This window comes from Callorhinus ursinus, unplaced genomic scaffold (genome assembly GCF_003265705.2).
Source record: "Callorhinus ursinus isolate GAN/ISIS: 27379988/994484 unplaced genomic scaffold, GSC_fseal_2.0 scaffold54, whole genome shotgun sequence".
NCBI classification, from domain to species: domain Eukaryota; kingdom Metazoa; phylum Chordata; class Mammalia; order Carnivora; family Otariidae; genus Callorhinus; species Callorhinus ursinus.
Genome location: NW_027397116.1, coordinates 17009881 through 17022386, shown reverse-complemented (window position 1 = coordinate 17022386; position 12506 = coordinate 17009881). Strand labels below are relative to the sequence as shown.

Below are 12506 nucleotides of genomic sequence, written 5' to 3'. Positions count from 1 at the left end.
TATATATATATATATATATATATATATATATATATATATATATATATACACACCACGGAATATTATGCAGCCATCAAACGGAATGAAATCTTCCCATTTGCAAGGACATGGATGGAACTGGAGGGTATTATGCTGAGCGAAATAAGTCAATCCGAGAAAGACATGTATCATATGACCTCACTGATATGAGGAATTCTTAATCTCAGGAAACAAACTGAGGGTTGCTGGAGTGGGGGTGAGGTGGGAGGGATGGGGTGGCTGGTGATAGACATTGGGGAGGGTATGTGCTATGGTGAGCTCTGTGAATTTGTAAGACTGTTGAAGCACAGACCTGTACCTCTGAAACAAATAATATATGTAAAAAAAATAAAAAAGGAAAAAAAAAGAAAAGAAAAAAGAAGAAGATAGCAGGAAGGCAGAAATGAAGGGGGGGAAATCGGAGGGGGAGACGAACCATGAGAAATGATGGACTCTGAAAAACAAACTGAGGGTTCTAGAGGGGAGGGGGTGGGGGGATGGGTTAGCCCGGTGATGGGTATTAAGGAGGGCACGTTCCGCGTGGCGCACTGGATGTTATACGCAAACAATGAATCATGGAACACTACATCAAAAAAAATTTTTGGAAAATGTAAAAAAAATAAATAAATAAAAATGTCTATTAAAAAGGTAAAAACATAAGAAACAACATGCAATTAATATTTAAACCCAATCATTTTATGTAAAATTCACTTGGAATCTCAAATAATGTCCACTCTAATACACATAATTTAAAAATTTAACAACCACACATTTAATCAATTTTCCCATAAGACATAACAAATTCTTGAAGAATAACTTTTTTGATACTGGCTTCTTTTTGTTTTTCTGTCTATAAGCAGTTTTATTATTCCTTTTTTTAATTTTAAATTCAATTAGCTAAGGTTTATTATTCCTTTTAAGGGGATAAAATAACTGCCAGTTTATGTCCCTATAGCATAAAGTGGGTCAATTACTGACTTGAACTTTTTAGATTGTATTATTAGATATTTTTGAGTTAAAGTGATAAGACCTAATGATTTAAGATATCCCAAAGTTAAAATATTGAGCATCCTTAAAAAGCTATATTAGAATATAAGTTAAAGTTTAAGTATATGTAAGTTGATTTGTATGTAGTTGTAAAGAAAAATATATTAGAAATTTAGGAATTCCTGAATAGAGGTAACTATAGTGCATCGCAAGAGAAACTATTTAAGAGTGGAGAGTTTTTCTTAAAGTTTATCAAATTCAAGTAAGCCCTGGTAACTGACTGTCAAATAAAACAACACAGCAAAAATAGCCTTCTCAAGGTAAGTGACCTATTGACAATCTTGGAGCAACTAAACACGATGCCCAAAAGCTATCAATGCTTACTTAAATCTTCAGTTTTATCATAAAGGCAATCATTGTATCACTGTTGATAGAATTATTCTGAGGGAATTGCATGTGCCCCTTTCACACATGAAATGTCTCAATCGCTGAATGTTGCTGACATTTACTTGTCAGTGGCTGGGTATTTCATTTGTGACTATGAAAAAGAAGAAATGGAGACTACTTTTCATCCAAAGAGCAAAACGCTCTGACCAATCAGATCACTATCAGGCTGTGCATCAAGTTAGCATTGTTTTTGTTCTTAAATAATTGTTTCAGGGAGACAGGCTTCCCCGTGGTAGGTCTGTATATGAGGAATGTATTTGGGGTTTTATGAAATATTAATTTTAATAAATTGGGAGAGTGGATTCTTTCATTATTTTCTCTTTGCTTTTGGTTTTCTGCAGTTTGAATATGAAATTCCCAAGTGAAGTAGTCCAAACTCTGCTGGGGTTGTTGAGTATTATTTCATACTATTTCTATAATAGTATACGATATGCCTCTTGACATCAGGATAGTGCAATGCAGGAGAATGTTCATGGGCTATGACCAAGAGCTCTAGCTTTTAGTCCCAGATATGTCATTAATTGTGTGAGCTCAGACAAATTTTTTTAAATTCTACTTTTTTATATGCCTGCTTAAAATCAATAGCTTGGTTTTGATATATCAGATTGTTTCCAAATCTAAAATTATATATCTATGAATGTCTCCTTGAACACTTCTAATTCTGAAATCTTCACTCTATTTGTGCCAATATAACATTCTGTTCTATTTTTTTCAGCATCCACAGACAAGTTTCAGCTATATTTTAACTACATATAGATATTTCTCAGCATATGGCAATCTGACAACTGAATGTCATTATCAAGCAATGTTTAAATCAGGGAATGGATTGAATATATGCTCTTTATCAAATAAGATAAAAAAAATTGTGTGTGGTCCTACCTCTGGTCCTGCCTAGTGCCCACCTAACTATAAAAAATTCCTGTGAGGAGTCTGTCTCCTGATTATATATCTTTATGTGATTTTTCAGGTGGGATTCTGGCAATTATGAGGACCTTACCTAAAAGCTGTCCTCCTTACATCAGATTTAGTGCACAGTCAGTGCAATGCAGTCTCTGAAGGGACTAGTCCTTATGCTTTCCAGATATTTGCATTTCTAGGTCCTTATCCCAGGCTTTGGGCAGGGGTCTTATGGCTCCTCCTCCAAGCCTCCTTATGGGGGATGGGGAGGCTGTAAGAAAGGGAAACCATGAAGACACTGTTCCCCACTCTGACTCAGTACCAGTACTTTTCTACTCCTAGGTCTTACTCCACCCCTCCCTCTGACCCCCGGGTCCATAAAACTGCTGGAGACTTTGTTGGGGTTTCCTCAATAGAGAGACAGCCCTCAGGACTGCACTGACCTGCTCTGAACAGGGTATGACTTTCTGGAGGGGAGTGGAACAGAAGTTAGTGCTTTCTCCCATTTAGAACTTGCTTATTTCAACACAGTGAGTGATTAAAGACTTTTTTCCTTTTGGGTTTGTTGCTTTAATGGTCTGCTCCAGCACCTGACATGTCAGCATTCTCTCTCTCCCTGCTGTCTCTCGGTAGCTCCACTGAGCTTTGACAACTTGCTGAGATTGGATGAGTCCATCATGTACCCAACCTGCATTTTCTATTTAAGCAAGTGTGTGCAGGAAGAGTCTTGTTATGCTTCGACAAATCTCTTGATACTTGTTTTCTCACAGACTGAACATACTCTTTATTCCTTAGTGTCTAATGTTTGAGGTTGGAACACCATTGAAACAGTGAAAAGGGATAGAAGTAAGATCAAAGTCTCTTCTCTCATTTGTTCTAATAACATGAAATATTTTTAACTTTAAGAGAAAGAAAGATCTTGGGAACACATATAATAAATCTATAATGACTGAAAAACCAATGGAAGAAACAACTATTTAAAGTAGTGATGTGATTTCATATACTTTCATGGTATAGTAGTTAGCAAATGTTGAATTTATTTAATATAACCACAAAACAAGTTACACAAAACATTTTCTTCCATCCTGAGTTGATGGTCATTTCCTCTGCTGAAAATGAATTCGCTGCCTCATAAGACTGTCATTCTTAAATACTTTTCTTTTATTCAAATAATATTTACCTTAATGTAACATCTATGTTTCAAATTCTATTTCTTATGCCTCTTAAACTTGTACAGTGAATGTATATCTGGTCGTTAAGGAAAGCTTTCACAGATATTTCATGTGGTCCTTGCCTTCTCCAAGTTAAACAGGACCAGGATCATATTTTAAAGGATCTGGACTGGTACTATAGATTTTGACATACAAGTAACATTGCAGGCTCACATTGAAACTGGAATTCACATGTAACTGTGAAGCAATCATTCTTTAAAAGATATATATTTAGCAATATCATTTTTAATCTTTGGTAATGTTTCATGTCAGACAGTGGCTTTTTCTGATATAGTATATAAATAAACACTGAATTCCCTAGATCTGTAAATTTGGCTGGGTTAGAGTTAGTTTCCTTCTATTTTTCAATAGAGAATATTTTTTCTTTAAAAAATTGTAAAACATTTTTTGTACATACAAAAAATATATGTAACCTATTTGGTTTTGAAATAGATAATAACATGATATATAGATCTAAATCTAGAGTTAGAGATATATATCTTCTTATTTCCCTGGTGAAGGAGGCTTTATGTGTGTTTTATATATATGTGCGTGTTTATGTGGGTTTGTGTGTGTCTTACACTTTTTTCTTTTTATCTGTGTGCTTTTAAACATCTGCTTCCTGCCTTCTGCCCCAGATAGCCAGAATCTTGAATTTAAAAAAATCCCCCTACATTTCCTAAAACTTTATTGCTTATTTATAGAACCCAATTTAATAGATTACTAGTTTTTGTACTATATAGAATCTTATAATAATTATTTTAATTCTTCTGAAACTTGCTTTTTTTCATTCAACATTATACATAGGAGATAAATCCATGCTGACACATGGAACTGAAGTTTATTCAGTTCAGTATTTTGTAATATTCCATTGTGTGAACACTGTCTAAATTATTTTCCCATTATTCTGTTTAGATTTTTGGATTATTATCATTTAGCTCTTAATAACAAGGCAGTGGTGAGATTTTTATGCATGTTTACTGGTTAAAATGATCAAGACTTTCTCTAAGATATAAACCTACTAGTGTAAATGCTGGGTCTTACACCTAGAACACATGCTTGCTTGTTTTAAAAGATTAAGGCCCATTCTTTTCTAACTGCATAATTTATTACAGACTTTCCACATTGCGAGATCCAATAAGCCAAATCCTTGTCAACGCTTGCTATTAAAAGACCTTAAATTGGATTTTTCTTTTTTTGTTTGTGTAAAAGATTTCATTATTGTGATTTTAATACTCTAACAATGATGTTCAGCAATTTTTCATGATTATTGGTCATTTGTATTTCCTCTTATGTTTTATCTCCTTTCTCTTGAATTGTCTCTTTTTTGAGATTGCGAGTTTTTAGTATAATCAGAGCCCTTCTTTGCCAATTATATACGTAACAAACATCTTCTCTAGTTTGAGGGTTTTTTGTGACTTAGTGAAACAAAGTTCTTACGTTTAACATAAGGAAATTAAATAACGGTCCTTTTGCTTCCTTTTAATGAAAGCATTACCTTTAATATAGTTAGAATGTTATACTCCTCTATTTTTTAAATATGTTAAGGTTTTGTTGCTTAAATTATAGTTCTCAGTGCACCTGGAGTTAATTTTTCTTTTTGTGGTAGGAATCCAATTAAATGTGACTATATATCGCCAATTAATTACTTAATTCTCAAAAACACTTTCATATTAAAACATTTAGACATCGTTTTTGGCATAGGATTTTGCTCTGTCACAAATGGTTGTGAAATGTTCTTTATGTTGCTCATACATTCGACAAATCTTAAAGTTGATTTACTTTTTAAAGTGAGCATAATTTAATGTTAATAATTTAAGTTGGCATATGTTTAGAAATAATGTCTGTCACATGTAATATACTATGTAGATAACTGAAACATGATTAGTCAAATATAGATTCAGCATTGGAAAAATACTAGATATAGCTGCTATATGCATTTTTATATAAATTATATAAATGATTTTATATGTGTTCCAAAATGTATATGAGTCAATAATTCTCTCTTCTTCTCTGTCTCTCTCATATACACACTCAGAAAAACAAATCCCTCTTTGGGTCATTCAACATTCACTGTATTTTATCATGAATTCTATTATCATTCTTTCATCAAGGAAATGTATCATATAGTTTGACTCAGTATTTCTCAAATTTGTTTAACACTGGAACTTTATTTTTGTTGTTTTGTTTGTTTTGTTTTTTGTGGTACATAGCTGTTAATATTCTGTGGAGTATTTCTCTCTCTCTCTCTCTTTTTAAGGAATACTGGTTTAGGGCATAGTCTTTTAAACCTACATTATTATCTTGGCTTTTTTTTGAAAGATAGCTAACCCCAACCAAAGCTGCAACACTGAATATCTAAAAGAAAACAAAACCAATAAGTTTTTATCAAATAGTATAAGGTCATAAAGACGGTTAATCTAAGCAGACATATTCCTCTCAGGATAAAAAACATCAGGAGGAAATTGGGCCAATGAATTTTCATCATAAATTTAGTTGCCAAAGTGTTCACAGTGTTGGCAGATCTAGCTATGCCTGAGCTTCAGAACTATTCCTCTTTTGAAAGCTGGTGATACAGCCTGCGATTTCACTCATTTCTGACACCATGCCATTTGAATCTACACAGTGCACAGCACTCTATACTGCACACAGTAAAACTCAAAAATATATATTCTGATAAAATGAATTTTTAAAGATATAAAATTATTCCATGTGAAATATATTCTACCCAATATTATTTACATATTCTGGAGAGTAGATCTTTTCACTAGTTAAACAATATTAGATGTTACTAGGTACAAATATTACTTTTTCTTTTAACAGATTTGTAACAAGGAAACATTTGGTCCCAGAGACAAATCATAACAGATTGCGGAGCTTGAGTAAATGTCATAAATATTAATATATTACTTTGAATATCTCTAAAATAAAACATCACGCTCTTGCTGACAGTAATATTCTAAGAAACCTTAATCTCCATCTTAATTGTTTACATATTATGTAATTCACAATTACATGCATTTTAAAAACCATAATATCAACGGGCATGTATGCTTAAAGCAGTAGGAGAGCTCTCTGAAGACAATCACAAAAGATTCTAATTTACCACAAAGGAAACAGAAAAGGCCTGATGATATAACAGAATCAAGCCCATATTTTTTTGTTTTTTGGTTTTTTTTCCTGTGTTTTAGAGGGTGATTTGCAAACAATGGCTGGTTTATTGCATATGCAAGAAACATTGAAGTTTTCTGATTTTATCTAAAAGAGTCATAAACCAGGACTTTGAAAGCAATTAAAAAGAGCAAAGATACAACATTTAAGTTCAGTGCCTACAAGAAGATAACCATTCAATTTTATTCAACAAATGTATAATTAGCTCTTACTTTATAATCTTATGAAAGTACTGTATACTCTTTTTTAAATTTTTTTATTGTTATGTTAATCACCATACATTACATCGTTAGTTTTGGATGTAGTGTTCCATGATTCATTGTTTGTGCATAACACCCAGTGCTCCATGCAGAATGTGCCCTCTTTAATACCCATTACCAGGCTAACCCATCCCCCCACCCCCTCCCCTCAGTACTGTATACTCTTGCAAATGTATAATCTGGTGTGTGTGACATACAAAAAAAAGCACTTTCCAAAGAGATTTATAGTCTAATACTTGGGAAAGTGCAGAATTTTATTGCAGCACATGGAAATAATGTATAATCCAGATGAATGGGAAATGGGAGATGCCTATCTCTTGATGAAATGATACATATTCTGGCACTTTCTTTTAAATAATTATCGAGTAATGTAATAGGGAAACTTCTAGTTTAGCAAAGATTAAAATATGTATTTCATTAAAAGAGAAGTTTCATTGAAAACAGATATTGCATTCTATATTGGTTGCATTATTTGCTTTATACTTGTTTAAAATGAACTAAGAAATTTGATCAAATCTTTGCATATCCATCCAAGCTGTATCCAAAATCTTTAGTTCCTAGTTCTTTACTCTGTCATCACCTTGGGTACTTTGTGTTTTCTTACTTTACTATTTTCATATTTTTTAAAAAGTAATATTTTACTTATTTATTTGTCAGGGAGAGAGAGCACAAGCAGGGGGGAGTGGCAGGCAGAGGGAGAGCGATGCGGGACTCGATTCCAAGACCCTTGGATCATGACTTGAGCCAAAGGCAGATGCTTAACCAACTGAGCCACCCAGGTCCCACTATTTTCGTATTTTATATCTTTTTCATTATTGTGACCAATAGGAACCCAAGTATTTGAATATAAACCAATGAAATATGGTATTGGCACATCTTCTTTCAGGTTCTGCAGAACAAATGTCTAGAATCATACTGTCTTATATGATAGCTACTAGCTACATGTGGCTACTGAAATTTAAATCATTTGAAATTAAATTAAAAATTTTTTAAATCAGTTTTTAGTCACACTACTTATATTTTAAATGCTCAATAACCACATATGGTTCCATATTGGATAGTGCAGATTATACAACATTTCTTCAATTTAGATAGAGCCGGGCAGCCTGGGTAGAAAGTGGACTGGCAAACCCAGAATATTGCCTGTCAGGAGAGTATTTGAATTCAAATTGTGTCATGTGTTTTCCTTTCACACATAACTTAGCTGATTTATCAATTGCTCCTAAAATGAAACTCATTTAGTTACATCAGTGACTTACACTTTAGACTTCGAGTTTAATCATCTAATGAAATGTTTTCCATTAATAAAATAATGTTTCTGTATAGTGAAGTATAAATATTTGGAACAAATGAACTAGATAGTGATTTTTCAGTGATAACTCAATAATGAAGTGTGTGGAAACTCTGAAGAAATGATGAAATAATGTGTAGTCCCCTCACAGACCAAGTCAATCAGAATCCTTTAGGGTGGGACCTAGATATCACTATTTTTAAAAACTTCCACAGACAAATAAAAGGTGTAGCTTTATTTGAGAGCAAGTAGAGAATCTTATGTAGACACTATAGAACTCTTTGATGAAATTTGAAAGTTATCTTGATTGCCTCAAATTTTGGAAGTCACTCATGGTCATTTACTCTACTCTTTATATACGTGTGTGTGTGCACATACATACATATTTATACAGGCATGCACATATACTTTATATATTTATATATAATGTGTATATTTACATTTATATATGTACATGCATATACATACACACATACAATGCACATTATGTTAGCATAATTTGTTTTTTAAATTATTTATGTACTTTAAAAGTTTTTGTTTTGAGGTAATTTTGGACTTATAGAAAAGTAAAAAGACAGTACCAACAATTCTTATACAGTCAGCCCTGATTTCTTTTACTGCTAACCTCCTACATTGCTATGGTACATTTGTCACAATTAATGAACTTATTTGATACACTATTGTTATCTAAACTCTGTGCTTTATTCACATTTTGTTTTTCCCTCATGTCCTCTTGCTGTTTCAGGATTCCATCCAGAATATCTCACTACATTTATTTATCAAGGCTCTTTAAGTTCCTCTGAGCTGCAACAGTTGCTCAGTTTTTTCTTGTTTTTCATGATCTGGACAGTTTTGAGAAGCACTGGTCAGGTATTTTGTAGAATGTTCCTCAACTGGCATTTGTCTGATGTCTTTTCTTGTGGTTAGACTGGATTTTTGGGTTTGGGATGGGAGAGCACAGACGTGAAATACCATTTTTAACACAATATACCCCCAAGGGTACATGCTATCATTTTGACTTAATTGCTGACAATGTGAACCTTGATCACCTGGCCATTATTAGGTTTCTCAACTATAAAATTACCCTTTTATCTTCCTTTTCTACACTCTTTGAAAGTTATTATTTATAAACTACACTTAAGGAGTAGGGTGATATTCTCATCCTCCTTCAGGGAGGAGTATCTCAATAAATTGTTTGAAATGTGTCTGCATAAGAGATTTATTTATTCTCTATCTATCTATCTGTCTATCTATCTATCTATCTATCTATCATCTACCTACTTACCTACCTACCTACCTATCTATATTGTTTAGGGTGATGACTATTCATTTTATATATTGAATAATAATCCATTAGTAATTTACTTTCTTGCCCAAATTGTTCCATCCTTGGCCATTGGGAAGTCTCGGTTGGCCCTGTGGGCCTCTAATGCACTCCAGTATTTGAGGATTTTCATTTGTTTGCTTGTTTTTAATGACTTCCTTACATTCTGGTCTACAAGAAGGTCCAGCTTATTTTGTCTTGTTTTCATAGTCCAGAATCAACTATTTTTTTTTAACAAGTGCAAGTTCCTTTATTTGGAGAATGGTATAGATCTGGGTGCTAGTTCTGCTCATTGTTACTGGAGTTCCCTTGCTTCTAGGCCCTCTCAGCTGACAGAGTAAGGAAACATATGTGTGTATGCTAACTCGTGTATAAAAACATATATGTAAATATTTCTATGTGTAACCATCTGCCTTCATGTTAAGCTAAACATGAGTTCATACAGATGTCTCTAATTCTAACCCATCACAACATGGATCATTCTAGTATCCTCCCCTTGATTATCTGTAAATTTTACTTCAACAGTGAGAAACCTGGCTCTGACCATTCAACATCCATTTACTTAATTATTCAATTCCATCATATAAGTACAGTGTTATCAGAATTGTTAACTGATACCCCTGTGGGAAACAACTTTACCAACAAAGTATAGTGCTTATATACACTTTCTTTTGCTTTTTTGCCTTACAGACTCCAACCATTTCCAAAATTACTCAGGTCAGCAACTTTTCTCCCATCCCTTTCATTAATGTTTCATACATTTGTAATATAGTTAGATTCTTTTGTCACACTCTGTATTCCAGCCTGCTATTTCCTAGGCTCCTGGATCATTTTTAACACTTTGCATTAAGGTTTGTTCTTGTGCTATAAAGTATATGAATTTTGACAAATAGTTGATATTTTACGTTTCCCATTAGAGTATCACATACAATAGCTTTATCCCTCTACACCCTGCACTTTACCTATCCAACCCATCCCCTTCCATCTGAACCCTTGGAAACCACTGATCTGTTTATTCCATTTTTATTTTATTTCAGGAAGTTTCTATTGACCTGTCTTCAAGTTCACTGATTTTTTTCCCCCTCATCTTGTTGAGTCTATTGGTATGTCAATGAAAGGTACTCATTTCTGTCACTTTGGTTTTGATATCTAGGATTTCCTCCCCTTCCCTTTTTCTTATAGCTTTTATCTCTCTGTTGACATGACCTATTTGGACTTGCCTGTTGCCAACCTTTCCCATCAGAAATATTAAGGTACTAATCATAGTCATTTTAAAGTCTCTGTCTGATGGTTCTAACATCTGTATCATATCTAAATCTGGCTCTGATGATTGCTTTGTCTCTTCAGACATATTTGTTCTTGCCTTTTGACATGGCTTGTAATTTTTAGTCCCAAACCAGACATAGTGTATGGAGTAATATTTACTGAGATAAATAGACCTGTAGAGTGAGGTTTTATATTAATCCTTCTAGAGTGGGGCTACGTTTCCTGCTTCCTATAATTATAGGCACCAGAGGCTTCAAACTGCTCTAGTAAGCTTGTTTTTGTCACCTGTTGGCCTTGGAGTTTCTTTTTATGTTGCTCCTCAGAGAAAGTCTATGTCTTATAGCCATAATCCACTGTTATTATTGCTCAGTGCTTCTCAGTATGAAGGTAGGTTGTAAGAGCATGAGATGTTACATGATTCTCTGATTTTCAGTCTTAAGGGGGCCTGTGTTTGGTGCGTGTGCCCTTCAGAAATATTTTTGCCCTTCTCTAGAAGTAGAGCTTTCCTATCTCCTAGTATCTTCCCTGGTGACAGTGTTCCCAAACTCTTTCCTCATAGCCCTCTCCTCTATAGACTACGTCATTCATTCACTATCATTTATTTATTATTTCTTTTTCTTTATATGTTTATTTATTTATTTATATGTGTGTATAAATAAATTTTATTTATGTATTTGTGGATGGATGGATGGATGGATGGATGTGCCAAGAAGGCAAAAGCTAGCTCCTTTGATGTGTTGCATTCCTTGACATGGGTAAGGTTTCTGAGTTGCACTCTGGTCAATTCCCTTCCCCAGTGGTCAAGTCTTTGTTGCGGACACAGGTCTGAGCAGTTTCACAATGGCTACTTTGCCCCTTTTCCCTGACATTACACCTGGGCAGCCGTCTCCGATCCTTTCCGATCCTCCGTCTCCGAGAACGTGGTGAGGTACCTGAAGGAAAAACCTGCAAAAGTGTGGAAAACTCCCTACCAATGTAAAACCTCAGGAATATTTCAGTCTCGTGATAGTCTGTACTTCACTTCCAGCACTATGTCAAATGTACTGTTTAAATATTCCTGCCAACTTATGGTATCTGGCAGCTTCTGCTCCACATAAGCAGATCTCAGCTCTGCCTACCCAGATATACCCGACTCTCCAGATTTGGGGATGGTAGTTTGCCAGAAATTTCAATCCTCTGATGCATCCAAGAAATTTTGTTGATATTTAGCTTGTAAGGTGGCCACAACTAATATCAAGGGGAGTTTTGAAGGTCTTTTTTCTTTTTCTTACTGTGAGGGTGGGAATAACAATTAAGCACTTTGCAAAAGCTAAAACCAGAAGACAGCATGCCCTGTGTCTTTGTCCAAATATATATTGAATTCCTGATTTTTTTTCTATATTTACAGTCAATTTCCTGGCCAAACAAATATCTCTTATCAAGACACAGTTCAGCCTCTAGTTGGTAGGTGTCTTTACCCTCTCCAATCTAGTCTCCATATGACAACCATACTAGTATCTTAAGTCATGTCATTTCACTGTTAGCACTCTTTTTCCCACTGAATTTAGAATATGATCTAATCTCTTGCATTAAGACAACCCTATCTGATCATTGTATAATTTTCTTATATCATATACCACCCATGATCAATTATT

At 34.1% G+C, this 12506-nt stretch overlaps 1 long non-coding RNA gene across 1 annotated transcript in view; it reads right to left on the bottom strand.

The window, feature by feature from the left end:
• Positions 1–12506, bottom strand: part of LOC141371027 (uncharacterized) — a 112516-nt gene that overhangs the window by 8704 nt on the left and 91306 nt on the right. The window lies entirely within an intron of this gene.